This window comes from Biomphalaria glabrata, chromosome 5, assembly GCF_947242115.1.
Source record: "Biomphalaria glabrata chromosome 5, xgBioGlab47.1, whole genome shotgun sequence".
Classification (NCBI taxonomy): domain Eukaryota; kingdom Metazoa; phylum Mollusca; class Gastropoda; family Planorbidae; genus Biomphalaria; species Biomphalaria glabrata.
This window is the reverse complement of record NC_074715.1, coordinates 39,863,285-39,890,661: the sequence shown is the minus strand read 5'-3', so window position 1 is coordinate 39,890,661 and position 27,377 is coordinate 39,863,285. Positions and strand designations below refer to the sequence as shown.

General features: G+C 40.5%; 1 protein-coding gene across 4 annotated transcripts in view; it reads left to right on the top strand.

The window, feature by feature from the left end:
• Positions 1–27,377, top strand: part of LOC106065002 (uncharacterized) — a 93,129-nt gene that overhangs the window by 17,954 nt on the left and 47,798 nt on the right. For 2 of the 4 annotated variants that reach the window (XM_013223714.2, XM_013223715.2), the window contains exon 2: positions 22,850–23,155. The exons of the other annotated variants lie outside the window; for them this stretch is intronic. The gene's annotated coding sequence lies outside the window, so the exon portion shown is untranslated. The remainder of the gene's footprint in view (positions 1–22,849; positions 23,156–27,377) is intronic. 4 annotated transcript variants of the gene reach the window in all.

Genomic DNA, 27,377 nt, shown 5'->3' with positions numbered 1-27,377 from the left:
TACTCAATTAACTGTATGAATGTGTGGTTGTGTACTTAAATAACTGTATGACTGTGTGTATGTGTACTCAATTAACTGTATGACTGTGTGGTTGTGTACTTAAATAACTGTATGACTGTGTGTATGTGTACTCAATTAACTGTATGACTGTGTGGTTGTGTACTTAAATAACTGTATGACTGTGTGTATGTGTACTCAATTAACTGTATGACTGTGTGGTTGTGTACTCAATTAACTGTAAGACTGTGTGGTTGTGTACTTAAATAACTGTATGACTGTGTGGTTGTGTACTCAATTAACTGTATGACTGTGTGTTTGTGTACTCAATTAACTGTATGAATGTGTGGTTGTGTACACAATTAACTGTATGAATGTGTGGTTGTGTACTCAATTAATTGTATGACTGTGTGGTTGTGTACTCAATTAACTGTATGACTGTGTGGTTGTGTACTCAATTAACTGTATGACTGTGTGGTTGTGTACTCAATTAATTGTACGAATGTGTGGTTGTGTACTCAATTAACTGTATGACTGTGTGGTTGTGTACTCAATTAACTGTATGACTGTGTGGTTGTGTACTCAATTAACTGTATGACTGTGTGGTTGTGTACTCAATTAACTGTAAGACTGTGTGGTTGTGTACTTAAATAACTGTATGACTGTGTGGTTGTGTACTCAATTAACTGTATGACTGTGTGGTTGTGTACTCAATTAACTGTAAGACTGTGTGGTTGTGTACTTAAATAACTGTATGACTGTGTGGTTGTGTACTCAATTAACTGTATGACTGTGTGGTTGTGTACTCAATTATTTGTATGACTGTGTGGTTGTGTACACAATTAACTGTATGAATGTGTGGTTGTGTACTCAATTAATTGTATGACTGTGTGGTTGTGTACTCAATTAACTGTATGACTGTGTGGTTGTGTACTCAATTAACTGTAAGACTGTGTGGTTGTGTACTTAAATAACTGTATGAATGTGTGGTTGTGTACTCAATTAATTGTATGACTGTGTGGTTGTGTACTCAATTAACTGTATGACTGTGTGGTTGTGTACTCAATTAACTGTAAGACTGTGTGGTTGTGTACTTAAATAACTGTATGAATGTGTGGTTGTGTACTCAATTAATTGTACGAATGTGTGGTTGTGTACTCAATTAACTGTATGACTGTGTGGTTGTGTACTCAATTAACTGTATGACTGTGTGGTTGTGTACTCAATTAACTGTATGACTGTGTGGTTGTGTACTCAATTAACTGTAAGACTGTGTGGTTGTGTACTTAAATAACTGTATGACTGTGTGGTTGTGTACTCAATTAACTGTATAACTGTGTGGTTGTGTACTCAATTATTTGTATGACTGTGTGGTTGTGTACACAATTAACTGTATGAATGTGTGGTTGTGTACTCAATTAATTGTATGACTGTGTGGTTGTGTACTCAATTAACTGTATGACTGTGTGGTTGTGTACTCAATTAACTGTAAGACTGTGTGGTTGTGTACTTAAATAACTGTATGAATGTGTGGTTGTGTACTCAATTAATTGTATGACTGTGTGGTTGTGTACTCAATTAACTGTATGACTGTGTGGTTGTGTACTCAATTAACTGTAAGACTGTGTGGTTGTGTACTTAAATAACTGTATGAATGTGTGGTTGTGTACTTAAATAACTGTATGACTGTGTGGTTGTGTACTCAATTAACTGTATAAATGTGTGGTTGTGTACTCAATTAATTGTACAAATGTGTGGTTGTGTACTCAATTAACTGTATGACTGTGTGGTTGTGTACTCAATTAACTGTATGACTGTGTGGTTGTGTACTCAATTAACTGTATGACTGTGTGGTTGTGTACTCAATTAACTGTAAGACTATGTGGTTGTGTACTTAAATAACTGTATGACTGTGTGGTTGTGTACTCAATTAACTGTATGACTGTGTGGTTGTGTACTCAATTATTTGTATGACTGTGTGGTTGTGTACACAATTAACTGTATGAATGTGTGGTTGTGTACTCAATTAATTGTATGACTGTGTGGTTGTGTACTCAATTAACTGTATGACTTTGTTGTTGTGTACTCAATTAATTGTATGACTGTGTGGTTGTGTACTCAATTAACTGTATGAATGTGTGGTTGTGTACTTAAATAACTGTATGACTGTGTGGTTGTGTACTCAATTAACTGTATAAATGTGTGGTTGTGTACTCAATTAATTGTACGAATGTGTGGTTGTGTACTCAATTAACTGTATGACTGTTTGGTTGTGTACTCAATTAACTGTATGAATGTGTGGTTGTGTACTCAATTAACTGTATGAATGTGTGGTTGTGTACTCAATTAACTGTATGACTGTGTGGTTGTGTACTCAATTAACTGTATGACTGTGTGGTTGTGTACTTAAATAACTGTATGGCTGTGTGGTTGTGTACTCAATTAACTGTATGACTGTGTGGTTGTGTACTTAAATAACTGTATGACTGTGTGGTTGTGTACTCAATTATTTGTATGACTGTGTGGTTGTGTACACAATTAACTGTATGACTGTGTGGTTGTGTACTCAATTAACTGTATGGCTGTGTGGTTGTGTACTCAATTAACTGTATGGCTGTGTGGTTGTGTACTTAAATAACTGTATGACTGTGTGGTTGTGTACTTAAATAACTGTATGACTGTGTGGTTGTGTACTCAATGATTGAAGTGTGAAAGGGAATGTAACGACTGAGAACTGAGGAACCGAACCATTGACTATGTATGTACGTTGCAGAATTTTTTTATTTTTTTTTGGTGGTGTGGGGGTGGTAATGGGAAATGGATGATAATGGATACTAAAATTGTACGAAATAAAAGTACGTAGAGAAGCGTTAGTATCAACTATAAATAAGTAAATAAATAAATATATTAACAGGGGCCCTATGCGTAACAGATTGAGCGGGGCCTAATCTGGTTAGGGATAAGGATAATAATTGAAAATAAAATATGTATTAGAAAATAGATTACTTTTGCATTACATTTTTTGTTATGAAATCTGACAATGCTGTTGTTTTTTTTTTTTATCGCGCGTAGGATTGCCGTGACACCTCAAAATGACAATTTAGTCAATTTTTCAGATTTTAATAATTTCAGGAGATTTTAATAATTTCAGGAGATTTTAATAATTTCAGGAGATTTTCAGGAGCTCCTGGAAGATCAGGAGGCCACCTAAACCCTGTTATAAGTTAAATCAGGAGGCCACGGAAACCCTGTTATTTGTTAAATCAGGAGGCCACCTAAAACCTGTTATAAGTTATGATTTAATTGTATCGTTTACACCCAGAATTAGTGCGCTGCGTTTGAAAGTGCGGGTCCCACTGCGGCGGCATAGGTTGCAGTAGCCTATAAATAAATAACTCTGAGATGGGGTTGGGATTGTTTACGCTGAGCAAAGATTTTAAATATACGCCACTGCACCCTAAAATTACTACTTGAAATATGGAAGCGAACTATCAATGAACGTTTGTTTTGGCTCTATCTGCTAGATCCACAAGAGACCTTCACGTAGCTTGTTCGTTATCTATCATCAATACCATAACCACTATAAACGTCTAGACCGCCGCCCCCTCCCCCGTTATATCCCTCTCCCGCTGCGACCCACCCCTCCATCAGCTTTATCTACTGGGATACCCTTGAAACATTTCAACTCGTGTGCATCCTTATCTGGCGTGACAACTTTCTCCCAGCGGGGTAAATGACAGAGTTAGATAAAGTCTCGTCTAGTCGCATATATAGATATATCTCTTTTAATTCAATCAGGCCTAATCGATCATTGGGAACATAAATACATTATACAAACTTGATCAAATCACTCTTCATTAGAAACGAGTGATGGGAATAATATTCATGCTTCTGAAACCAACTTAGATAAGTGCATGTAAACAATGTATTGTATGTATTATTATTTAAAAAAAGAGGTAGTATTATCCTTTTTTAGTATTATTATTCTAAATAGCCTGTCTTGCCTTTTCCTATAGCCTGTCTTGCCTTTTCCTATAGCCTGTCTTGCCTTCTCCTATAGTCTGTCTTGCCTTCTTCTATAGCCTGTCTTGCCTTCTTCTATATCCTGTCTTGCCTTCTCCTATAGCCTGTCTTGCCTTCTTCTATAGCCTGTCTTGCCTTCTTCTATAGCCTGTCTTGCCTTCTCCTATAGCCTGTCTTGCCTTCTCCTATAGCCTGTCTTGCCTTCTTCTATAGCATGCCCCCTGCGCTCTTTTGTAGAAATGTGCTGGAGAGGTTTATCTGGGAAGTCTCGTGTTGCATTTAGGCGCTAAGCGAACGCCTCAGCTCAAGTCCTATTGAAAAAAAAATACTGGTTTACATCAGAGTTTAATCCCTAACTCCCTTGTTAGCTAGCCTGGAGTTCTTCGTATAGTATTTTTAGTGTTAAGTGGGAAAGCGAAAAATCGGTTCCGTCCGGATTATTTGCCAAGTGTATAAGATTTGCACCAACTAGAAATCCGGGCACGGACACTAAGAAACACTATTTCACTCCTGCCACCTAGCGGGACAAATTTTGTTGTTAAACCATGTAGTTTCTATTTCTTCTATTCTTTTCTATACAATTATTTTTCAAAACAGCGGCAGGAGCACAAGTTTGTCAGTTAGCTGAATGATGAAATAATGACCTGAAATTTAAAAAATATATATATAAATGGTGGATGTGGGGTTGAGCGATAGTTTTTGAAGCCAGACAATCTATCTTTATCTTGATCTTTCAGATAAGGGATTAAAGGCAGTGAGGTCTTAAGGTCTATGGAAGAAATTGGTCTGGAAACATGGCCATCTTTGTCACCGTTGTCTATAGGGCTGAAAACATGGCCATGTTTGTTATCATTACGTGTACAGACTAGTTAATCCTATTTTGATTCTGCTGAACAACGCCACCCCCCCTCTCCACTCCGGGTCTCTGTTCTTCCCTTTAAACCTGTTCTGACTCGTAGATCGTCTGCAAGGCAGACGCGCCGCATGGCAGACTAAATGCTGCTTTCAAATGAGATATTTCAATTGGTCACGTGACGTGGCGACGGAGCTTTGGCTATGAACAGATATTGTTTCAAGAGGGTGACCCTGTGCTCCCCTCCACCCCCCCCCCCCCCACCACCTTGCCCATAAGCCTCACGTCAAAAAAAAAAAAAATGGCGACATGCTTAAAATCCTGACTTGGAAGAGGTCTATTGTTTAAGGACAGGTTTGGGTCTGTCAGCTACTGACGTAACATATACACGAAACAAACATAACAGATACAGTCTGTAGCAAATAAGCGTGTACGTGTTGCCCTATAATAAATTAGTCTCATATAATCCAATAACTACTGGATCAATCAATTCATCTTCAACTGTTTCTTATTTAGTTAAACGATACGAATGTACTTGCAGTGGCGTTGTATCACCCGTTCAATAGAAATCTAAAATGATGTCATAAAGATAAGCGTTCGAATTTAATGTATGCGATACTTATCCAGGATTGAATTCCAAGAAAGCAGTTTCAATATCCAATGATGAACTAATACAACCATGTCTCTGGTATAAAGGTTTCTTCCTCGTACACTATTCTAATGAGAGAGAGAGAGAGAGAGATTTGGCATGTCACTTGTTATTCACAATAGCTATGTAAAAACTTCTAAATTATACTAGAACCCTGGAAAAAAACTTACATTCGCTGCCAGCCATATGTAACCTTCTGCTCTAACCTCTAAACCAATATAATACTCAATAGTTTGTTGAATTGTTGACAACAGTTCCAGTTTCGCTTCCTCACTATTCTAATTGTATATGTCATTTCCTTTTAACAACAACACAATACAAAGTCCTTTCCAAGTTGCTTTTTTATTATAACACCAGATATTTCCAAGTTGCTTCTTCCTATACCACCTGAGATGAACTCCTATTGAAAAATCAGAGAAGGAAGGACTCATTCCCCCCGTAGCGCTCTGGCAAAAAACTGGGCCGTTCGATGTAATGCCTCGTAGCTACCCTACAAGTCAAGTGACTGCTCAGACAGGTCCCCCCTTAGCTTTCGGAGCTGGGGACACTCGTACAAGACGTGCGACACTGTTTCGACGCTCTCTCCACAATGACGGCATCGGGAGTCATAGTTCGGGCGGAACCGGGCAAAGTATGCCCAAACAGTACAATGTTCCTTCCTTTACTGTGCAATGATTGCTTGTTGTGACCTCCTTAACCGCCACCACGGATCGTCGCGATCTGGGTGACGCATATGCTGCCATACACCAGGTGCTCTGTCGGATTCCTCCCAGGACTTTAACCACTTCTCATGAATGAGTGCTCGGATTTCTGCCGTTGCTTGTAAAAACGTGCTTTGTGCTTCGAGGTGTGTGGCTGCCAAAGATCCTTCTCGTGCAAGGGTGTCTGCCGTTTCATTTCCCCGCTCGTCGCAATGTGAGGGCGCCCGCTGCATAAAAAGGACAGCTCCAATGGCGCCGACTGCCTCTTCTATTACGGGCGACCCTCCCCCTCCGCCACCCATAGCTAGGAGACTGGAGCAAGAATCGGTGACTAGCACTACAGAAGTTGCGCTAGTTTCATGTTGGGTCATTCGGGCTCTAATAGCCTCGAATGCACGAGTTATCCCTGTTAATTCAGCGTCCATGGAGCATGCAACAAAGCCGCATGGACCAGAGAGCCGATCTGGTTCTGTCCGGTCTGGCTAGACTATAAGGGCCCATACCCAGATCTATCGCGGTTCCTATACCACCAGATATTTCCAGGTTGCTTCTTCCTATACCACCAGATATTTCCAGGTTGCTTCTTCCTATACCACCAGATATTTCCAGGTTGCTTCTTCCTAAACCACCAGATATTTCCAGGTTGCTTCTTCCTATACCACCAGATATTTCCAGGTTGCTTCTTCCTTTACCACTAGATGTTTCCAGGCTGCTTCTTCCTATACCGCCAGATATTTCCAGGTTGCTTCCCGCCAGATATTTCCAGGTTGCTTCCCGTCAGATATTTCCAGGTTGTTTCCCGCCAGATATTTCCAGGTTATTTCCCGCCTGATATTTCCAGGTTGTTTCCCGCCAGATATTTCCAGGTTGTTTCCCGCCAGATATTTCCAGGTTGCTTCCCGCCAGATATTTCCAGGTTTTTTCCAGCCAGATATTTCCAGATTGCTTCCCGCCAGATATTTCCAGGTTGCTTCTTCCTATACCACCAGATATTTCCAGGTTGCTTCTTCCTAAACCACCAGATATTTCCAGGTTGCTTCTTCCTATACCACCAGATATTTCCAGGTTGCTTCTTCCTTTACCACTAGATATTTCCAGGCTGCTTCTTCCTATACCGCCAGATATTTCCAGGTTGCTTCCCGCCAGATATTTCCAGGTTGCTTCCCGTCAGATATTTCCAAGTTGTTTCCCGCCAGATATTTCCAGGTTATTTCCCGCCTGATATTTCCAGGTTGTTTCCCGCCAGATATTTCCAGGTTGTTTCCCGCCAGATATTTCCAGGTTGTTTCCCGCCAGATATTTCCAGATTGCTTCCCGCCAGATATTTCCAGGCTGCTTGTTTCTATACCACATTTGCAGGACGACGGGATATGGCAGCAAGCAGTGGGGTATGAACCCGGGACCATCAAGATGACTAAATGACAATCCAGCGCGCATACCGCACGACCAGACAACAGAACTCCCACCCCATTCTCCACCCCTCCTCCTTCTGATAATTCATCTTTAACAAATTTCAAACCGTGATTTTTATTACAAGTCAGTCACCAGTGTGTCACCGGTTCAACGATTCAAGCATGTCATTTGTAGCAGTAACATTTGGGCCATTCCCAGTCGTCTTCTCAATCAGTCCAACCACCACTGTCATCATCGCTTCAAGTCTTCACCGCACACACACGTATAAACCTCTCTAACTGACTTCAGTCATGCCACAAGAAATGTTCAAGTCTTCACCGCACACACGTATAAACCTCTCTAACTGACTTCAGTCATGCCACAAGAAATGTTCAAGTCTTCACCGCACACACGTATAAACCTCTCTGTCTGACTTCAGTCATGCCACAAGAAATGTTCAAGTCTTCACCGCACACACGTATAAACCTCTCTAACTGACTTCAGTCATGCCACAAGAAATGTTCAAGTCTTCACCGCACACACGTATAAACCTCTCTAACTGACTTCAGTCATGCCACAAGAAATGTTCAAGTCTTCACCGAACACACGTATAAACCTCTCTGTCTGACTTCAGTCATGCCACAAGAAATGTTCAAGTCTTCACCGCACACACGTATAAACCTCTCTAACTGACTTCAGTCATGCCACAAGAAATGTTCAAGTCTTCACCGCACACACGTATAAACCTCTCTGTCTGACTTCAGTCATGCCACAAGAAATGTTCAAGTCTTCACCGCACACACGTATAAACCTCTCTAACTGACTTCAGTCATGCCACAAGAAATGTTCAAGTCTTCACCGCACACACGTATAAACCTCTCTTACTGACTTCAGTCATGCCACAAGAAATGTTCAAGTCTCTCTTCCCTTACACGACACTACACAACGTTGAATGGAGTGGCATCATTCCAACATTCATTGTCACAGAAAGGTCAAAGTTTAAGACATACACATCTCTGCACTTAATGCTATAGTGTCCTATTGTTTTTCCTTCTTGGTCGACCGCATTCCATTCCGAAATCAACCGCATGGAAAAGACTGACTTAAAGTGCGTAGTTCTAATTACATTTAAACAGGGGCATATTTGTGATACTTTAACAATATTTGGAGATTTACACGATAAACTAAATAATACTTAATTGAACTTGGATATTGCCAACAGAACAGCTCAGAAAATGTGATGTTGGGCTAAAAAGTGCACAAAAATCATATAACTTAAAAAACAACAACGACCTAGCATATGAAGGCTTCCTTTAGTTTGTGTACCGGATGCACCAAAAAGCTATAAATAGTCTTTCCGCCATTGTGTGAAAGTCTCCAATAGAATACTGCAGTATATTTATGAATCATGAGTTACTACTATGCCATTGTGTTGACTACACAGTACTCTTGTAATTGCTAAATAGAAACGCGAGTGAACTAGATAAGATTAACGGACCTAGACTATGGAAGGCTACTTTCTTGGCAGGATGTAAATTTTGAAAAAAAAACAAAAAAAAAAGAACCAGAGCTGGGGAAGACCTTTCTTACATGTCTAATTGAATTAATTCAAAGCTGGAGGTCTCAAGTCACATAACCACGCCTCCCCCCTCTCCTAGAGTAAACTATATCCTCCCCTTTCACACACACATATATTCACATGTACACATTAGTTATACGGGATACGCTTCTCACAGATACACAGAGTTCAAACTTTCAAACGAGACCGACTTTGAAGGGAAACAAAAACTGCAACTATCACATAAGTGAATATAAGAGCGCACAATAGCATTCTGTCGTACAGTGTTTGGGTTGACGCGTCTCTGGCATTTTTCAAATACTTGCCGCCACACCCCCCTCCTCCTCCCCGGAGTCTTTTCATGATCTCTTTTAATTGACTGGCTTCGACCCAGAGATAAATAACTGTACACGTATTTCTTTGACTACAGTACACAGATAAATAAGTGTACAGTACAGTTTTGTGGTGAAAACACAATAGTGGCTTTGGGAGGAGTGTATTCCTTCATCCTATTCACCTCCTCGGGACTCTCTCGCTCTCTTTTCTCTCGGCCCTCCCTCCTCTCTGTCCTGTGGAAATAGTAAGCGTACCGTTTGACGTCACGATGTGCAGTATTTAAAAGAACGAGCCAGGAGACAGAACAAATCAAGAATGTATTCGCGTGTCACACTCGCCGATGACACTAACCGAGACAGTATCTGTGGATAGAATATCTGAGTCTGTGTGTTGGACGAGTGGATGTGGCATGTCTATGTTGTGTTCACTGGCAAGTGTGTGTGAGTGTGTGTCGAGATTTATGAACTCTACAATTTTGTTTGCTTTCGTTGTCTGTAAATTAGTTCCTTGTGAATCTGAGGAGAAAGATGGAACAACTCGCTGACTGAATTGCAATCTTCACGACCTGCTGAAAGAAACATTTCTGTGACTTAAGGGTTTCCTCCTAATGACATTCTGGTGACACTGGCGACACTTCTGATGTTATGTAAGCGACCAGGTTGATATGCAAAAGCGTTGGTTAAAGTGTGTGGATCAGGGATCTACTGTTTAGGGAAAAGACCAGGGAATTTCGAAGTTTAATGAATGTGTGAGTTTATTTTTAAAATAGTTAAGAACAAACGTTGTCACCACCTTCACCTTTCTGCTGGGCCATTGGGGCATCGCACATGATCTGTCGACCGCATTACTCCACTATTCTCTGTCTTGTGCCTTAACTAGAATCTCTTTCAATGATAGGTCCGTCCAGTCCTGGATGATTTCTCCTCGCTTTGTCTGTGACACTTTCTTTTCCCTGGTACTGTTCCCTGAAGGAAGGTCTTAACGAGCCCTGGGGCCTTCGTGATTTAGTTTAATGTACAGTTAATATACAGCCCTACAGTTTAAGTGTGCATTTTGTGACAGTGGTTAGCACTTCGTGCTTGGACCCTATTGCCATTACGGAGTTCTATTTGATTCGTCATAAAATGCAAATATGGATACATTAATAAATCCCCCCCCCCCCAAAAAAAAAAAAAAAAATATTTTTAATAGTATGCTAAGAGGGGGTTTGGGAGCAAGACGTGTCAGTAAGATGTGGACCAAACTGTTTTAGTTCAGATATGAAGGAGACGCTTAGTTACAATTTACAGATTCCAATGTAACAAAATATGTAAAATTCATATTTTACAAGGAAATATTCCTGTCCTGCTATAGAGCTAGTGATTAAATGGATTGGATTGAAAGGGGAGACAATCTTGTTTGTTTCCTTCTGTTGCATGGATGACGTGTAATGCATGAAAGACTTTTGAATGCCAGAGAGCAGATAGAAAGGAATTCTTCGTCACGCTTCGATAGATCAAGAATATTTCATTTCAGCTGGTTTTTTTTTTTTTTTTTTTGTAACTTGCCAAACGCTGACGGAATTCTGTGCGATTATTAGAATGACTCTTTCTTCTCCCTTTGTTTTGTCACGTCCCTTAAGTCTCTAGTTGTTTCTCCCCCCTTCCCAATGTCTGTAGGTCTCTCCTAGTGTTTCCGTTTGCCGCTCTCTTTTTTTTTTACAATACCTCTATTTAGCTAGTTACTTCGTGGAAACTTCTGGGTGGGTGGACATGGATCTCGAAAACGGCTCTCACGATTTTAGTAGAAATTTGACAGTTGCTGTATAGCGCTGGGAAAACAATTACTGTCTCAATGACAACACTGAGAGAAATCTAGTTTGAACCTTATAACTCTCGCAAAGTATAAAAGAGAAATAAATCTAAATTTGGCTAGAGAACGAGAACATATTTATCTTGCACGGACTAGACGTCTTCGGGTATTTTCGTATTGCTTGAAGAGTTCAATGACTGTTCAGGGACATCTTGTGGCATCGTCTTGTAACATCTTAGAGTCTATCATTGAAATAGTACAAAGTGTAGTAGATCTATACATTCCCTTAACCAGGAGTCTTTCTCGGGGGGGGGGGGGGGGGAATGTTCCATTGTATTTAACTCTTACATTCATTAGTTATTAAGAACCAAATAAGATAAGATGTATATAGGAGGTATTGTTTTTTTTTTAAACGTATTTGTAATATGTTTCTTCTGTTTGTCTCTCTCTTTTAGTCCACGTGTTTCTGTTTGTCGCTCTCTTTTAGTCCACGTGTTTCTGTTTGTCGCTCTATTTAAGTCCACGTGTTTCTGTTTGGCGCTCTCTTTTAGTCCACGTGTTTCTGTTTGGCGCTCTCTTTTAGTCCACGTGCTTCTGTTTGTCGCTCTCTTTTAGTCCACGTGTTTCTGTTTGTCGCTCTATTTTAAGTCCACGTGTTTCTGTTTGTCTCTCTCTTTTAGTCCACGTGTTTCTGTTTGTCTCTCTCTTTTAGTCCACGTGTTTCTGTTTGTCTCTCTCTATTTTAGTCCACGTGTTTCTGTTTGTCGCTCTCTTTTAGTCCACGTGTTTCTGTTTGTCTCTCTCTTTAAGTCCACGTGTTTCTGTTTGTCTCTCTCTTTTAGTCCACGTGTTTCTGTTTGTCGCTCTATTTAAGTCCACGTGTTTCTGTTTGTCGCTCTATTTTAGTCCACGTGTTTCTGTTTGTCGCTCTATTTAAGTCCACGTGTTTCTGTTTGTCGCTCTATTTTAGTCCACGTGTTTCTGTTTGTCGCTCTATTTAAGTCCACGTGTTTCTGTTTGTCGCTCTCTTTCTCCCTGTGTAGAGAATCTACTAGAGAATTTAAAAGTGTATTATTGTCCTTTAATTGTGTAAGAGATATGTCTGAACAAAATACAGGTCACGCTTTACGAATGCCACTTGGCGGGGAATGTCAGCTCGTTTCAGTTCTCTCTATCAATCAGAGCCATTCCATTGAAAATTTAAATTCATTGGCGACACTAGGGTTCGTGGCTTCCAGTGCGGTCCACACACCCTAAAGACACCACTGATTATATCTATTTCTGTGAAATCAAACTCACGATCTATACCAGACCTTATATATATATGACGATATAGATCTAAAGTCAAGTGGAAAAGATGGAAGAACGCAGTAATATACACATACTAGCTAGTAAGGTTTTTAAAATAATTTTAAAAAAAAATTCGTTTGCCACAGTTGAATTTATTTCAATCTGAATCCAACATTCTCGTGGGCGTTACAAAGATTGAGGTACTCTTCTATTTTCGGAGTTTCAAAAGGTCGTACATTTGAACATTTTAGAAGCGATCAAAGTTCAATTTAAGAGGCTAGACACTTGAAAGCCTCCCCAATCCGAAGCATTAACAGTTTCAATCGAGAGATGGGAGGAGGGGCTGGCTTAATAAAGTAATGAATATGTTCCTGTACAATTTTAAATGTAGCTTCTAGACCATTGATCTAGCCCAATAACCGGTGCCCTTTCTTCGAATACAGGGGGAGCTCTTGGTCTGTATTGTATCTACTATTAAGCTGGTCTAAACTAACCAGTTCACCAAGACATTAAGGCCAAGGCCATTTCCATCCACTTCGGTTGTTTTTTTTTTGAATTACAGAGAAAATGAGTTGTAGATGTAGAGGTGGTGGGACAGGTAGCTCCAACTCCAGTTCTCTACACATCTTTTGTTCCTGCACCTTTGTCTTTAAAAACCTCTCTCTCTCTCTCTCTCTCTCTCACTCTCAAATACACACATACACAACCACACGTACACACAAAATATAATGATATTTTTATGGAAACTATTTATTGTAGCGGTTATCGTTCTTATGTTTACATGTGCTTGTAATTCGTCCGTAAGAATGTGTTCACGAAATGTGTGTTGTGTAGTCATTCAGTGTGTTAGAGATGTGTGTTGTGTAGTCATTCAGTGTGTTAGAGATGTGTGTTGTGTAGTCATTCAGTGTAGTCAAGCTATACATGGACATGGGTTTCGACTCGATTGTGTTATTATATTCATAACAGATACATTGAAGAGTTACATTCTAGAGCAACTCGTAACTAGATTTGAATACATGTGTATACGTTTTAAAGCTTCATCTCTAACGAGGTGTGTAGGACTTAGTAATTCCCTCTCTTTGTTTCCTGGTGAGAGCCACGCTAGTGTTATGGGTCACTTTGACTTTCAACGTTGTAAAGAAATAAACAACTTTGAATTGACACTTTTTATTTCAATGTATCAACTACACAAACAAATTAGTGGGCAAGTAAAAACAAACGGACCACAATTACAAACTGTCTAATCGCGCATTGCACTATATAAAACTATTAAAACATACAGAGAAGTAGACTAACATTGTGGGGAAAGGTCTCTTAAATCAGGGACCTGAGGTCTGACCTTTACAGACACCCTACAAATTAAAGGCATACACAGACCTAAGTGCCTACCACAAAATGGTGTGACTGCGCATGTCTGCGTTTGCCTTCGGAAACCACTTTGACCTCGAGTAGCGCTACAAACATTTAGAAGCTTGGAACTCATTAGTAAAGCAAGGAATGAGGAGAGGGAGGGTGGGGGTCTAAAGGGCTCTTTAGGTTACCGTCCTTATGTTACTCTAGGTATTCTTGTTCTGGTTTTCCTCGACCCAGATTGCTGTGGAGAAATACGGAAAAAAAAAGGGGGGGGGAGGAAAGTAAAAACAAAAAAAGGGGGGGGGGGGTAAATTAAAATAGTTTTGCAGTGGAGGAACAAACATTGGGCGACTAAAAGAAAATCTAGAGCAGAAATTGTTAGTCTGACTGGTAAAAGTTCTTCTTAACAAGTAGCAGGACGCGTGTCCCTAAGTAGTCCATGTGCTAAAAATTCTTGTGCTATATGTCAGACGCATGTTTTGGTACTCACGCATTTATGATTAGCTATCCGTTGGGTCAGCTCTACCTATGACTCTTTGAGGCTATCCGTTGGGTCAGCTCTACCCATGACTCTTTGAGACTATCCGTTGAGTCAGCTCCACTTATGACTCTTTGAGACAATCAGACGAGAGTTGAGACTGGATTTATTGCAGATGTATAAGTAAACTGTATATACTAGAAGAGACAGCCGTAGGACGTACAAATCATAAAGTCAACAACACTTCACCTATACCTTAGTCTCTTGGACCGTTGGGGCACCACACAAGATCTGCCGACCGTATTTCTCTATTCCTCACTTTCTTTCGCCTTTGATAAAATTTCTTTCAATGAAAGGCCCGTCCATTCTTTTACGGTATCATCCCATATTGGACTTTCACTTTAGTCTCATATTAATATAGTTAGTGGGAACCATAAAATGTGTCAATACCAGAAGAAACAAAGATCATGAGAGAAACAAATGAAACATTGCTATAAAGGAAGGAACAAGTGAAAGAGAGAGAGAAAGAGAGAGACAGAGAGAGAGAGAGAGAGAGAGAGGAAGGAAGAAAGAAAAAAAAGCAATGAGTAGAAAGAGAGGCAAGGTCTAGAAAGAGAGAATGCATAGAGAATGTGGGAGAGCAAGAGAAAAAAAAGAAAGTTTTCTGAGAAAAAATGACGCAGAGAGGGAAGGAGCGAGAGAGAAAGAGGCGGAGAAAGAAAGGAAAGGTTCCCAAAAGGTTCCCTAAACTTAAAGGCAATGGTCTTTTCCATTATTTACTTAAAAAGTTACTCTCCTAGTGACGACCATCCATCGTCTCAACGACACCATCAATTAAATTGTAATATGCAATACATTCATCCATTCAGCTTGCTAAGATACGCCACCTAAAAATAGCCGTTTGGTAATGTCTGACTAATGTCAGGTACTATGACTAACACTAAATCAATAGGTCCAGTTCTGTTTTCTTTCTATTTTCACCTTCCCTCTATGTACAGCGTTCACGTCCATTGATTTCAATGTGATGGGAGTCACTGGGCTATTTACAGTGCAGGGCGCTTGATATTTTGTGTGTGTGCTTTCTTTGGCGACCTTCTCCTATCTTGTGTGTGTGTGCTTTCTTTGGCGACCTTCTCCTATCTTGTGTGTGTGCTTTCTTTGGCGACCTTCTCCTATCTTGTGTGTGCTTTCTTTGGCGACCTTCTCCTATCTTGTGTGTGTGCTTTCTTTTGCGACCTTCTCCTATCTTGTGTGTGTGTGCTTTCTTTGGCGACCTTCTCCTATCTTCTGTGTGCTTTCTTTGGCGACCTTCTCCTATCTTGTGTGTGTGCTTTCTTTGGCGACCTTCTCCTATCTTGTGTGTGTGTGCTTTCTTTGGCGACCTTCTCCTATCTTGTGTGTGCTTTCTTTTGAGACCTTCTCCTATCTTGTGTGTGTGCTTTCTTTGGCGACCTTCTCCTATCTTGTGTGTGTGTGTGCTTTCTTTGGCGACCTTCTCCTATCTTGTGTGTGTGTGCTTTCTTTGGCGACCTTCTCCTATCTTGTGTGTGTGTGCTTTCCAGGCGACCTTCTCCTATCTTGTGTGTGCTTTCTTTGGCGACCTTCTCCTATCGTGTGTGTGCTTTCTTTGGCGACCTTCTCCTATCTTGTGTGTGCTTTCTTTGGCGACCTTCTCCTATCTTGTGTGTGTGTGCTTTCTTTGGCGACCTTCTCCTATCTTGTGTGTGCTTTCTTAGACGACCTTCTCCTATCTTGTGTGTGTGTGCTTTCTTTGGCGACCTTCTCCTATCTTGTGTGTGCTTTCTTTGGCGACCTTCTCCTATCTTGTGTGTGCTTTCTTTGGCGACCTTCTCCTATCTTGTGTGTGTGTGCTTTCTTTGGTGACCTTCTCCTATCTTGTGTGTGTGTGCTTTCTTTGGCGACCTTCTCCTATCTTGTGTGTGCTTTCTTTGGTGACCTTCTCCTATCTTGTGTGTGTGTGCTTTCTTTGGTGACCTTCTCCTATCTTGTGTGTGTGTGCTTTCTTTGGCGACCTTCTCCTATCTTGTGTGTGTGTGCTTTCTTTGGTGACCTTCTCCTATCTTGTGTGTGTGTGCTTTCTTTGGTGACCTTCTCCTATCCTGTGTGTGTGTGTGCTTTCTTTGGTGACCTTGTCCTATCTCGGCGTTGCACTTTTCCTTTGCGATTTATTAGATCTATATTTTTCATAATCAAAGCTTATTTAATTTTGTTGTTTCTGAACAGTAGAATGACTCTGTGCACTAACTAGCACCCGGCCACTAAACTTTAAACTTAGTGACCAGCATTCAATTACCTTAAGAATTGAAGTTTTAAGTACATTGGATAGACTGGTGTAACTTGGAACACCTGTAAACTAATAGACGTAAATTGTGACAGTTGTAAATTTGATATTGTAAATTGTGACAGTTGTAAATTGAATTGTTGACTTTATTTTCCTTTACATGTAAGTGTCTCTAAACCTGCTTGACATGTGATGGTATCAGTACTATCAGAGGACATCAACTGACCAGTTTCATTCCGTTTATAGAAGGAAACTGCGTCACTGAAGGAACAGTCAGAAATTTCGAGAGCACGCCCTTCTAAAAACAAACCATTTTATCATCTCGGCCTATTTGGGTCTGAGGGATGTGTCTCTGTCTTCGTGATGTGTCATCTTCTTTGGGATATGTGTCTTTCTTTCGAATAATAATAATTATAGATTTTATCTAGCGTTACTTTCATGCTTATAGCATGCTCAGATCGCGATGGTCCAATCTCAGTTGTAGACCAGTGGGGGGAGGGGGTATCTGGGAGCAGGTTTTACCGTGCTGCCTTTAGGCACTCAGTAAACACAACTCTGCTCGAGTCGGGTGTTGTACCTCGAGCCCCCTTCATAGGTAGCCAAGCCAAGTCAAGTCCAAGCGTACTTAGCCTCTCGACTCACGGATCTAACATATTTCTTTAATTACTTTTGTTGTCATTTAATAAATCCCGGAGCCCTGGCTCTGCATCATAAACTGTACAGATCAAATTATTATTTTTTAAATTTGTTAAAAACTTTTTTGGGGGGCTTATGCATATTATTTGGGCTTACACCTTTATTTTTTGGGAGAGGGGCTTCATGTCCTTAATATCTGTTTATCAAGAGTGCTTTATCGTTGATGCATATAGCCTGTGCAAGTGTTAATTGATGATGCGATAAGCGTTGAATTGACAACAACAAAATAAAGGTTACTGCTTTTTATTCTCTCTTTTTTTGAGCACCCCTGGAACCACTGGAGTGCCGATACTGGATTACTGTGTTTAGATTGGTGTTGCACAAATAGAAAAGGGCGAGAATTATGTAAAATCATTCCATTTTAATTAGGTTTTCATTTAATTTACCTCCCTTTGAAAAAATCGTTAAAAAAAATCATTTTACCTGTTGTGAAAACAGAGGTAGAAATAGCGCTGGGAATAGAATGTTCTATTTGGATCGAATAATTCTAAAAATAGTTCGGTCCTGAACTAAATTTGGGTCTCAAGAAGTTTTCTTTGCTGCATTTTAATAGTTTTTTTTTATGACATATGTAAAGCTAAGAAGACACTGGGGTGGCGTGCGTTTGCTAATCTACATCCCAGGTGTACACATTGCGTGACAGGTGAGAGAGAACGCTGAGGAATTTGAAAAGCCCCAAACTCTCAAAGCATCTGAAGCACTCAATACGCTAAACTCATCTACTTTTTTTTTAGGTCCCACGATTTCTGTATTTAGGGTAAAACAAAAAGCTTAGTGCACTTAGAAAGATGTCGTAGGCCTACCCCGTTTGTGGAAAATTCCGTTGAAGTACGCTATGTGTGGAGAATCCCGTTGAAGTATGCTATTTGTGGAGAAACCTGTTGAAGTACGCTATGTGTGGAGAATCCTGTTGAAGTACTCTGTGTGGAGAATCCTGTTGAAGTACGCTTTTTGTGGAGAATCCCGTTGAAGTACGCTATTTGTGGAGAATCCTGTTGAAGTACGCTATGTGTGGGGAATCCTGTTGAAGTACTCTGTGTGGAGAATCCTGTTGAAGTACTCTGTGTGGAGAATCCCGTTGAAGTACGCTATGTGTGGAGAATCCCGTTGAAGTACGCTATGTGTGGGGAATCCTGTTGAAGTACTCTGTGTGGAGAATCCTGTTGAAGTACTCTGTGTGGAGAATCCTGTTGAAGTACTCTGTGTGGAGAATCCTGTTGAAGCACTCTGTGTGGAGAATCCTGTTGAAGTACGCTTTTTGTGGAGAACCCCGTTGAAGTACGCTATTTGTGGAGAATCCCGTTGAAGTACGCTATGTGTGGGGAATCCTGTTGAAGTACTCTGTGTGGAGAATCCTGTTGAAGTACTCTGTGTGGAGAATCCCGTTGAAGTACGCTATGTGTGGAGAATCCCGTTGAAGTACGCTATGTGTGGGGAATCCTGTTGAAGTACTCTGTGTGGAGAATCCTGTTGAAGTACTCTGTGTGGAGAATCCTGTTGAAGTACTCTGTGTGGAGAATCCCGTTGAAGTACGCTATGTGTGGAGAATCCCGTTGAAGTACGCTATGTGTGGAGAATCCTGTTGAAGTACTCTGTGTGGAGAATCCCGTTGAAGTACGCTATGTGTGGAGAATCCCGTTGAAGTACGCTATGTGTGGAGAATCCTGTTGAAGTACTCTGTGTGGAGAATCCCGTTGAAGTACGCTATGTGTGGAGAATCCTGTTGAAGTACTCTGTGTGGAGAATCCCGTTGAAGTACGCTATGTGTGGAGAATCCCGTTGAAGTACGCTATGTGTGGAGAATCCTGTTGAAGTACTCTGTGTGGAGAATCCCGTTGAAGTACGCTACGCGTGGGAATTCCCGTGGAAACAAATCTAATCCGAGTTTCTAAGTGTAATCTCATCCCAATGAAGGGGTTAACATCTTATTAACCCTTTGCGGTATCAATACTTGCTTGTCTACGACGATGGGGCGGAATCAATACTCATCTGAAGTTAAGAGTTTCACCTCCGGAGCCCATAATCGGACTTCTTAAGTTTCATTCACTGTAAAAGGAATCGATCCTGATCCTCGGCCAGTCATTCACTTATCGATCCCAAATTGTCTTTGTTACGTTCATTAACTCTCTGCGTTTTGTAACACTGCTTCTCTCCCTTGCCTCTTAACACAAACGCCCAGCGGATAGGATTGTACTAGCCTCCTGCCCCCGTCAATGGATCCAATAGTCCGAGAATCGATCAGTAAACTGTTTGAGCTCTAATTTAAAGTGGGCATGTGCATTGGGTTGATGTAAGCTTGATATCCACTAGAAAAAATAAATGAATCTCAGAGCATCATTGTTATTTAGCCGATTGACGTCCATCACGGAGTTTCAAGGTTGGAACATTCAAAATATAAGATCTGGAGATAGAAGCAGAGATATAGTTAGGACAGGGAATGAAGCCTACGTCGTAGGTACTTAACAGACACAATCTGAACCCCAGGACCGGCTCCGCTTACAAATATGACAAAACGATTATTTTGTTTACATAACACTGACAGTATTGTTGTATGCATACAATTACCTACGTCATAGATCTACGTGTCGATAGCTAAAAATAGAAGCTGACACACACACACACACACACACACACACACACACACATGGCCTTGAACGAAATCCTAACGCACGATGAGCTCATGTGACTGAGGGTATTTCTGGAATTGTTAATGTTGGACGTCCCGGGCTGGGATCTGGTCACTGATCAGTTCTTTGTTCTGTTAGCATAGTCATCAGACGAGTGGCGTATAAGTAGATGTGTAAATCTATTGTCTGGTGTTTTTTTGTGCCGGTCCCAGGTCTGTTGGTGTTATCTCTCAGTGGCTTTTCCCTCGTGAAGTATCACCTTCTTGAGGATGTGTCTCTTTTCTCGTGAAGTGTCACCTTCTTGGGGATGTGTCTCTTTTCTCGTGATGTGTCACCTTCTTGAGGATGTGTCTCTTTTCTCGTGAAGTGTCACCTTCTTGGGGATGTGTCTCTTTTCTCGTGATGTGTCACCTTCTTGAGGATGTGTCTCTTTTCTCGTGAAGTGTCACCTTCTTGGGGATGTGTCTCTTTCCTCGTGATGTGTCACCTTCTTGGGGTGTGTCTCTTTCATCGGGATGTGTCACCTTCTTGGGGATGTGTCTCTTTCCTCGTGATGTGTCATCTTCTTGGGGATGTGTCTCTTTCCTCGTGATGTGTCATCTTCTTGGGGATGTGTCTCTTTCCTCGTGAAGTGTCATCTTCTTGTGGATGTGTCTCTTTCCTCGTGATGTGTCATCTTCTTGGGGTGTGTCTCATTCTTCGGGATGTGTCACCTTCTTGGGGATGTGTCTCTTTCCTCGTGATGTGTCATCTTCTTGTGGATGTGTCTCTTTCTTAGTGTTGTGTCCTCTCCTTAGAGTTGTATCTCGTGCTGAGTATGAGTACCTCCCCCCATTTAGTTCTGTGAAATATTTGTTAAATCGATTGCAATGCCACGGCGTTATTATTTTTCCAGTGTTCATAATTGAGTTTGATGGATGTATCAGCTGAATGACATCACGATGTTATCTGAATACATCTTTTTTGTTTCTTTTCTCTCCTTTTCCTTACTCACCGTTTACTCTTTCTTTCTCTTTCTTCCTTCTGTCGTTTATAGTTCTTTCCTTTCTCCCAAGAGACATGGGGGCTAAGCGGTAAAGTGCTTGGCTTGCGAACTGGAGAGTCCCGGGTTCGAATCCTGGTGAAGACTGGGATTTTTAACCTTCTGGATCTTTAGGGCGCCTCTGAGTCCACCAAGTTCTAATGGGTACCTGACAATAGTTGGGGAAAAATAAAGGCGGTCGGTCGTTGTCCTGACCACATGACGCCCTCGTTAACCGTGGGCCACAAAAACAGATAACCTTTACATCATCTGCCCTACAGATCGCATTGTCTGAATGGGGACAACTTTACTTACTTTTTCTTTCTCTCTCCCAACTCTTTGTCCCTTGTCTGTTTCTCCATTATCTTTTTCTATTCTCTCTCTCTCTCTCTTTCTTTCTCTCTCTCTCTTTCTTATCTCTCCTTTTTTTCTCTTGCGCACTTCATAAGCACACAGTGATTAGCTCCCAATGAATGCGTGTTCTATCGCCTTGGACTTGAGTGCTAAGTCATTTCTATCTCCAAGCGTCACCCTCTTATAGTGTTTGCGATCTTTTCTATACACCTCCTCCCCCTTCACGAGCATTTCTTTACCCACACTGTGGTGAATGCTAATGTTCTGTTGACTCTATTTAAATACAGTTGACCTGCTGACCACTAGAGATCTGGACATACGAGTGTGCCAACCAAACCGTCCTAACTAAATGGGGAGAATTTTTTTTAAAAAGTTTTTCATCATCTTCAAACCCAAACAAATGTTCGAGTGCTCGTTTGGTAGACTGTCTATTATTTGGCATCATCGGCAATTAAATATCTTACTCCCTGGCTGCCTGCTAGTGTGCCTGGTAGTGTGCCTTTGAGCTGTGGTCATAAAAGTCCTGAGTTCAAACCCAGCTTGCTACCATTGTGGGCCGTCCTGCGGGAGGTTTATGGTAAAATGTGCTCAAATTCAAATCTGAAGGAACGTGGGTAACATGTCAAGCGGAAGTTGTATTTTTATGTTGAAATTAAAAGAGATACATGTATTTACAAAGAGATACATGTATTTACAAAGAGATACATGTATTTACAAAGAGATGCATGTATTTACAAAGATTAAGCTAAAGGGATGATGAACACCACTTGATCAGGAACAGAGATTCACAAGCCGAAGTGGATTGTAGGGAGGGAGTCGTGTCCACTCCCCACTTTGCCTGATCAATCATATCGTTTAGAATTGTAGAGGTTTGTTTTTCTACTAGATCAGCGCCCTCTGTGTTTTACATAAGTTTGTCTCCTGCCTCCCGTACCCAACACATCTTTACCGACCCATCATCCTTCAAGTGATTTACATACGTTTTATGAAATAAACCTGTTCGTGCAGGAGTAAAGGCCCATGTGGTAAGAAAGAAACAAAAAAAAAATAGAACAAGGACAATGGGAGGAGAGAGAGAGGAGGGTGTAGAGAACTAAAAATAGAGCTAAAGGGGGAGTGATAGATAACTGGGTGAATTGGAGATGGAGAAAGAAGAGAAAAAAGTGAGAAAAGAGAATAAGAGGGGAAAGAAAGGAAAAGAGAAAAAGAGAAGTGGAAAAAGAGAGGGAAAGAGAGAAAGAAAAAGAAGTGGAGAGAGAAAGAGAAGTGGAGAGAGAAAGAGAAGTGGAGAGAGAAAGAGAAGTGGAGAGAGAAAAGAGTTGAATGAGAAAGAGAAGTAAACAGAGAGAGAAAGAGTGAAAGAAAGAGACTTTTAGGATGACATAAATGACAGATCTAACCAACCAAAATTGCGATATTCCACAGAATTGTTGCCATTTCACCAGTTGGACAGGCACATTTGTTTTGGTGTCATCTCTTAGAGTCGGACTCATCTATAACCTGGAACAAGTACTCTTAAAGCCGGAACATCGCCGAGCGTTACAACAGGGTGGTCGTGAATATTCATTGATCGACGGACCCAGAGATATCATATTTCTATATTATATATATATTTATATATTGTTCTGTCTGGATTACTGTACATCTATTGAGCGGTCAATAACAACTAGATCTACCTCTCAATAACAGTCCACATATTAGAAATGTTCCATCTATCACTTTTGGACCAAAGTAAGTCTTTTCATTTTCTTGCTATAAATTATTTCTCGATATATTGTTTTAAGAGGAATTAATACACACATTTTTTTAGTTTACAGTCACTGCACGCATTTCATGTGCATTGTTTTTCAAGGATAATTAAACCATGGAACTATAATAATGGTTAAGCGTCTAGAGAGCGTCTAGTAAATAAAATTAAGATAAAAGCATAGCCTAGTATTCATAAGATGATATTAAATGTATGATTTGCATTTTAGAATGTAGCAATAATGGACACATAGAAACATATAAAGTCATGGATTTTTTTTTTTTGCCTTGAATGTTTGTATACAATTATAAAAGAAACATAGTGCAATTGATCTTTACAGAAAATTTAGATACTTATCAGAGCAACAAGTTACATTGACTTGCTAAATCTTTTCTATTTTAACATTATACAATTGTTGAACTCTTTCTCTGCTAATTTTACGATGCCAACGCTGATTGGACCCCCATTAAACTAAATTGATTTTTGGATTTATCAACTTTTAATTTGTGCTGCGTAAAAAGAGCATGCTTTCTCCTACAATTCAATACCAAATATCACATTTTCTAATAACAAACAAAAAAGTTATTGAAGTTTAATCATAACAGGATAGTGACCTAGAAATGAGCAAAATGAATAATACTATCGAAACGAGGAAAATAATTACGGAGAGAAAGAGTTAAATTCTTTAATTTGTTATCATATTCCTACGGGACATTAACCTAATGAAGATCGGCGAGGGCCCCTGCTACAAGGATCCATTCTAACCTTTACGCACTGGAAAGCATGTGACGTCACCTGACCTTCTATAAATCACGACATTAACCGACATAATAACCGTTTCACACCTCGACCCGACCCGATAACATCTTCCCCTCAGAGCTGAACAAGAAAAGCAAATATGTCGTCATTTGGAGGTACATCTTGATAAGTCTGACTGCCTGTGAGAAGGTGTTTGGTGGGGGGGGGGGCATCTTGATAAGTCTGACTGCCTGTGAGAAGGTGTTTGGTAGGGGGACATCTTGATAAGTCTGACTGCCTGTGAGAAGGTGTTTGGTAGGGGGACATCTTGATAAGTCTGACTGCCTGTGAGAAGGTGTTTTGTAGGGGGACATCTTGATAAGTCTGACTGCCTGTGAGAAGGTGTTTGGTAGGGGGACATCTTGATAAGTCTGACTGCCTGTGAGAAGGTGTTTGGGGGGGGGGACATCTTGATAAGTCTGACTGCCTGTGAGAAGGTGTTTGGGGGGGGGGACATCTTGATAAGTCTGACTGCCTGTGAGAAGGTGTTTGGTAGGGGGACATCTTGATAAGTCTGACTGCCTGTGAGAAGGTGTTTGGGGGGGGGGACATCTTGATAAGTCTGACTGCCTGTGAGAAGGTGTTTGGGGGGGGGGACATCTTGATAAGTCTGACTGCCTGTGAGAAGGTGTTTGGTGCGGAGACTCTTTGTTCAATGGTTTACAACGCCTCGACAAGAATGCTGCACTATTCCCCAAAAAAGGCTCATATTGCGCAGAATTTACATTTTACATTTGTTGACCCCCTTTTATAAATTTTATTCGTAATTTTTTCCCTTAAAAAATGTTGATTTGAAATTCGTCCATTTCCCGTCATGTGTCTTTCAGTGATTACCGGAAGCGCAAAAGATCTTTAGTTCCTTATTTAGGTTATGTGTAGTAAGGAGCCTTCAATATTTAGGGCGCTCCTGGCCAACAGATCGCCTTTTGACCTTTGCCCCGAAGAGGCTGCAAGGTTCCGCTAATAAAACAAGGGACAAAGCCTGGACATGGTTCCTTTTCTCTGCCATCCTTCGCAGCATATACATCTAGAATCTAGATCGACAGTCACTCCTCGCCACTGCACACTGAATTGATTCCCTTGCGCCTTCAGTCAGTCTGTTGATTTAGAGCTACAGGTCTTTATCACAAAGCATATATCCACTCACTTTGTCTGTCTATCTGTCAGTCTGGTAAAAAGTTAGATTTTTTTTTTCCTATTTCCCATTCTCGGATCAAGTTAAAACTTTGCACAATTATTCGTTGAACTTGACAAGACATGAGGCAATAAAAAAAAATAACCCATTATTTAATTAATTACTGGTGATTAATTATTTGTTTGATATCTAAATAAGGGTAATAAATGCTACTTAATGTGAGATGTGGATGTATATATGGATTTAATCCTCTATTACATTTTGACGGTTTTTAATTCCACTTCCCTATGTCGGATCGAGTTGAAATTTTGCATAATTATTCATAGCCGATGAAATACACGAATCAATCCAAAAATTAACCAAGGGTAATAAATGCTACTTAATGTGAGATGTGGATGTATATATGGATTTAATCCTCTATTACATTTTGACGGTTTTTAATTCCACTTCCCTATGTCGGATCGAGTTGAAATTTTGCATAATTATTCATAGCCGATGAAATACACGAATCAATCCAAAAATTAACCAATTAGTTAATCTAATTAATTATTTTTATTCTATATAGAAGAAAGAGAGCTAAACCCTTTAATGTTCCGATAAAACGCAGTAATTAGAGGGTTCTTTCCCTTGGTAAGCTTTGTTTTTACAAAGTATTCTTTTTTTTTCTTCTATTGCTTGGTTCATATTCACCGAATAAAAGTCATTCCTTTCTGTGCCAAGCCACCACATAGAGCTGAAACTTACAGTGGATGATACAGTGTGTGTGTGTTTTGGATATTATTCTAGCTTGTGTATATAGTTTCTCTAAGTTACTCAGTTACTGTTCTTCCTTGAGCGCCGCCTTGTAACGTTACATTTCGTGGATTGTTATGAGCTACCATTGAGTAGCGATAATTTCAGAAATAAAATGAAAGTCTGGGCGTTCTCTATGGTCGGGTCAATGTCGCCAACACCGCAGTTACCCACCCCTCTCCATTCAGATGATGAAAAGAAACGGCAGGTGCCTAAACATTTTTGGATCAGTGCTGCAATCATCGACTACTGACTTTTCCCCAGGGTCGACTCTCGAGTCCTTTCCCATGTTTGAGTAAAGCCTCAAGGCGGCACATGTTTGATTTCTGAGTTTTTCTTCCCCCTATGTGTGGAGCCAACCAAAGCTAAAGAGCCCCTTATGCCTGAAGCTTACTGGTTTAGGCGCCAGTTGCTCGCCTTTGCCTTTTCTTCTGTTAGTTCCGCCGGACCCAATATCTAAGCAAGACGTGACGGCCTGGAGTCGGAATGGATTCTAACTCGAAAAAAGGATAGTTTTATTTTTGTTATCAATGTGACGCTGGTGAAAGTGTGTGTGTGTTTCAACTTGTGCTTGCCGATGTTAGAAGATATCTTTCCCAGCACTTTGAATTAACAATGGTCCTTCCTGTCTCTTTCATTTCATATCTTTTAAGCATGTAATTATCAAGTAAACAATTGGCGAGCCACTCTTTTATCTTCACGGAATGTGCTAGAAATCCCCGACTCTCTTTCGATACCCGGTGTTATCCTATCATTATCATGTGTACATAAGAAATTTCCTTAGCAACAGAGCTTCAGGGACGACAATCAAAACTTTGCCAAAGAGTTGTTGTTCCCATCGAGTAACCGTTCTTAGTAGAGGCTTGATTCTGTAAGATGCTCTCCATTCACGTTGAATAACAAACTCTATAAATATTGCCTAGTGATTAACAAAGAATGATGCTGCCCCCTTTATTTCCAGTGTAGCAGGCGGCAGGTCTTAACTGCTAGTATAGAGAGCTGCTTAGTGATAATGTGAAGGTCATAGTCCTCAGAGGAGACTTTTTTTAATCAGACAGAAGCCAAAAACAATTGCATTGTACAACACTTAAAACGGCCCACGCTCTCTAACCTGGGATGTTCTCTTATTAGAAATGTGTTTTTCGAAACTAAGATTACAGTGCAGTTGTAAATATGTTGCTGTTGAAATAACACAACAGCTTCTACTGTCCTTTTGTATTCTTTTGCATTCTACCTCACTTGGCCGACATTTCTGGAAAAAAATGTTTGGCACAGTGTACCTACATACACATGAATAATGTTTAACTTATCTTATAAATTAACAGACGTTCGTTCAAAAGATAAGATAATAACGTCCTACGCGTATCCATATGTTAGTCGTGTATGTTAATTAGATACATAAACTCTGGATAGTTATTTGTCTTCATGGCTGATTCAAGCAACCCGTGCTCGAAAGGCATTAGGGAAGAAAGAGCATGTGT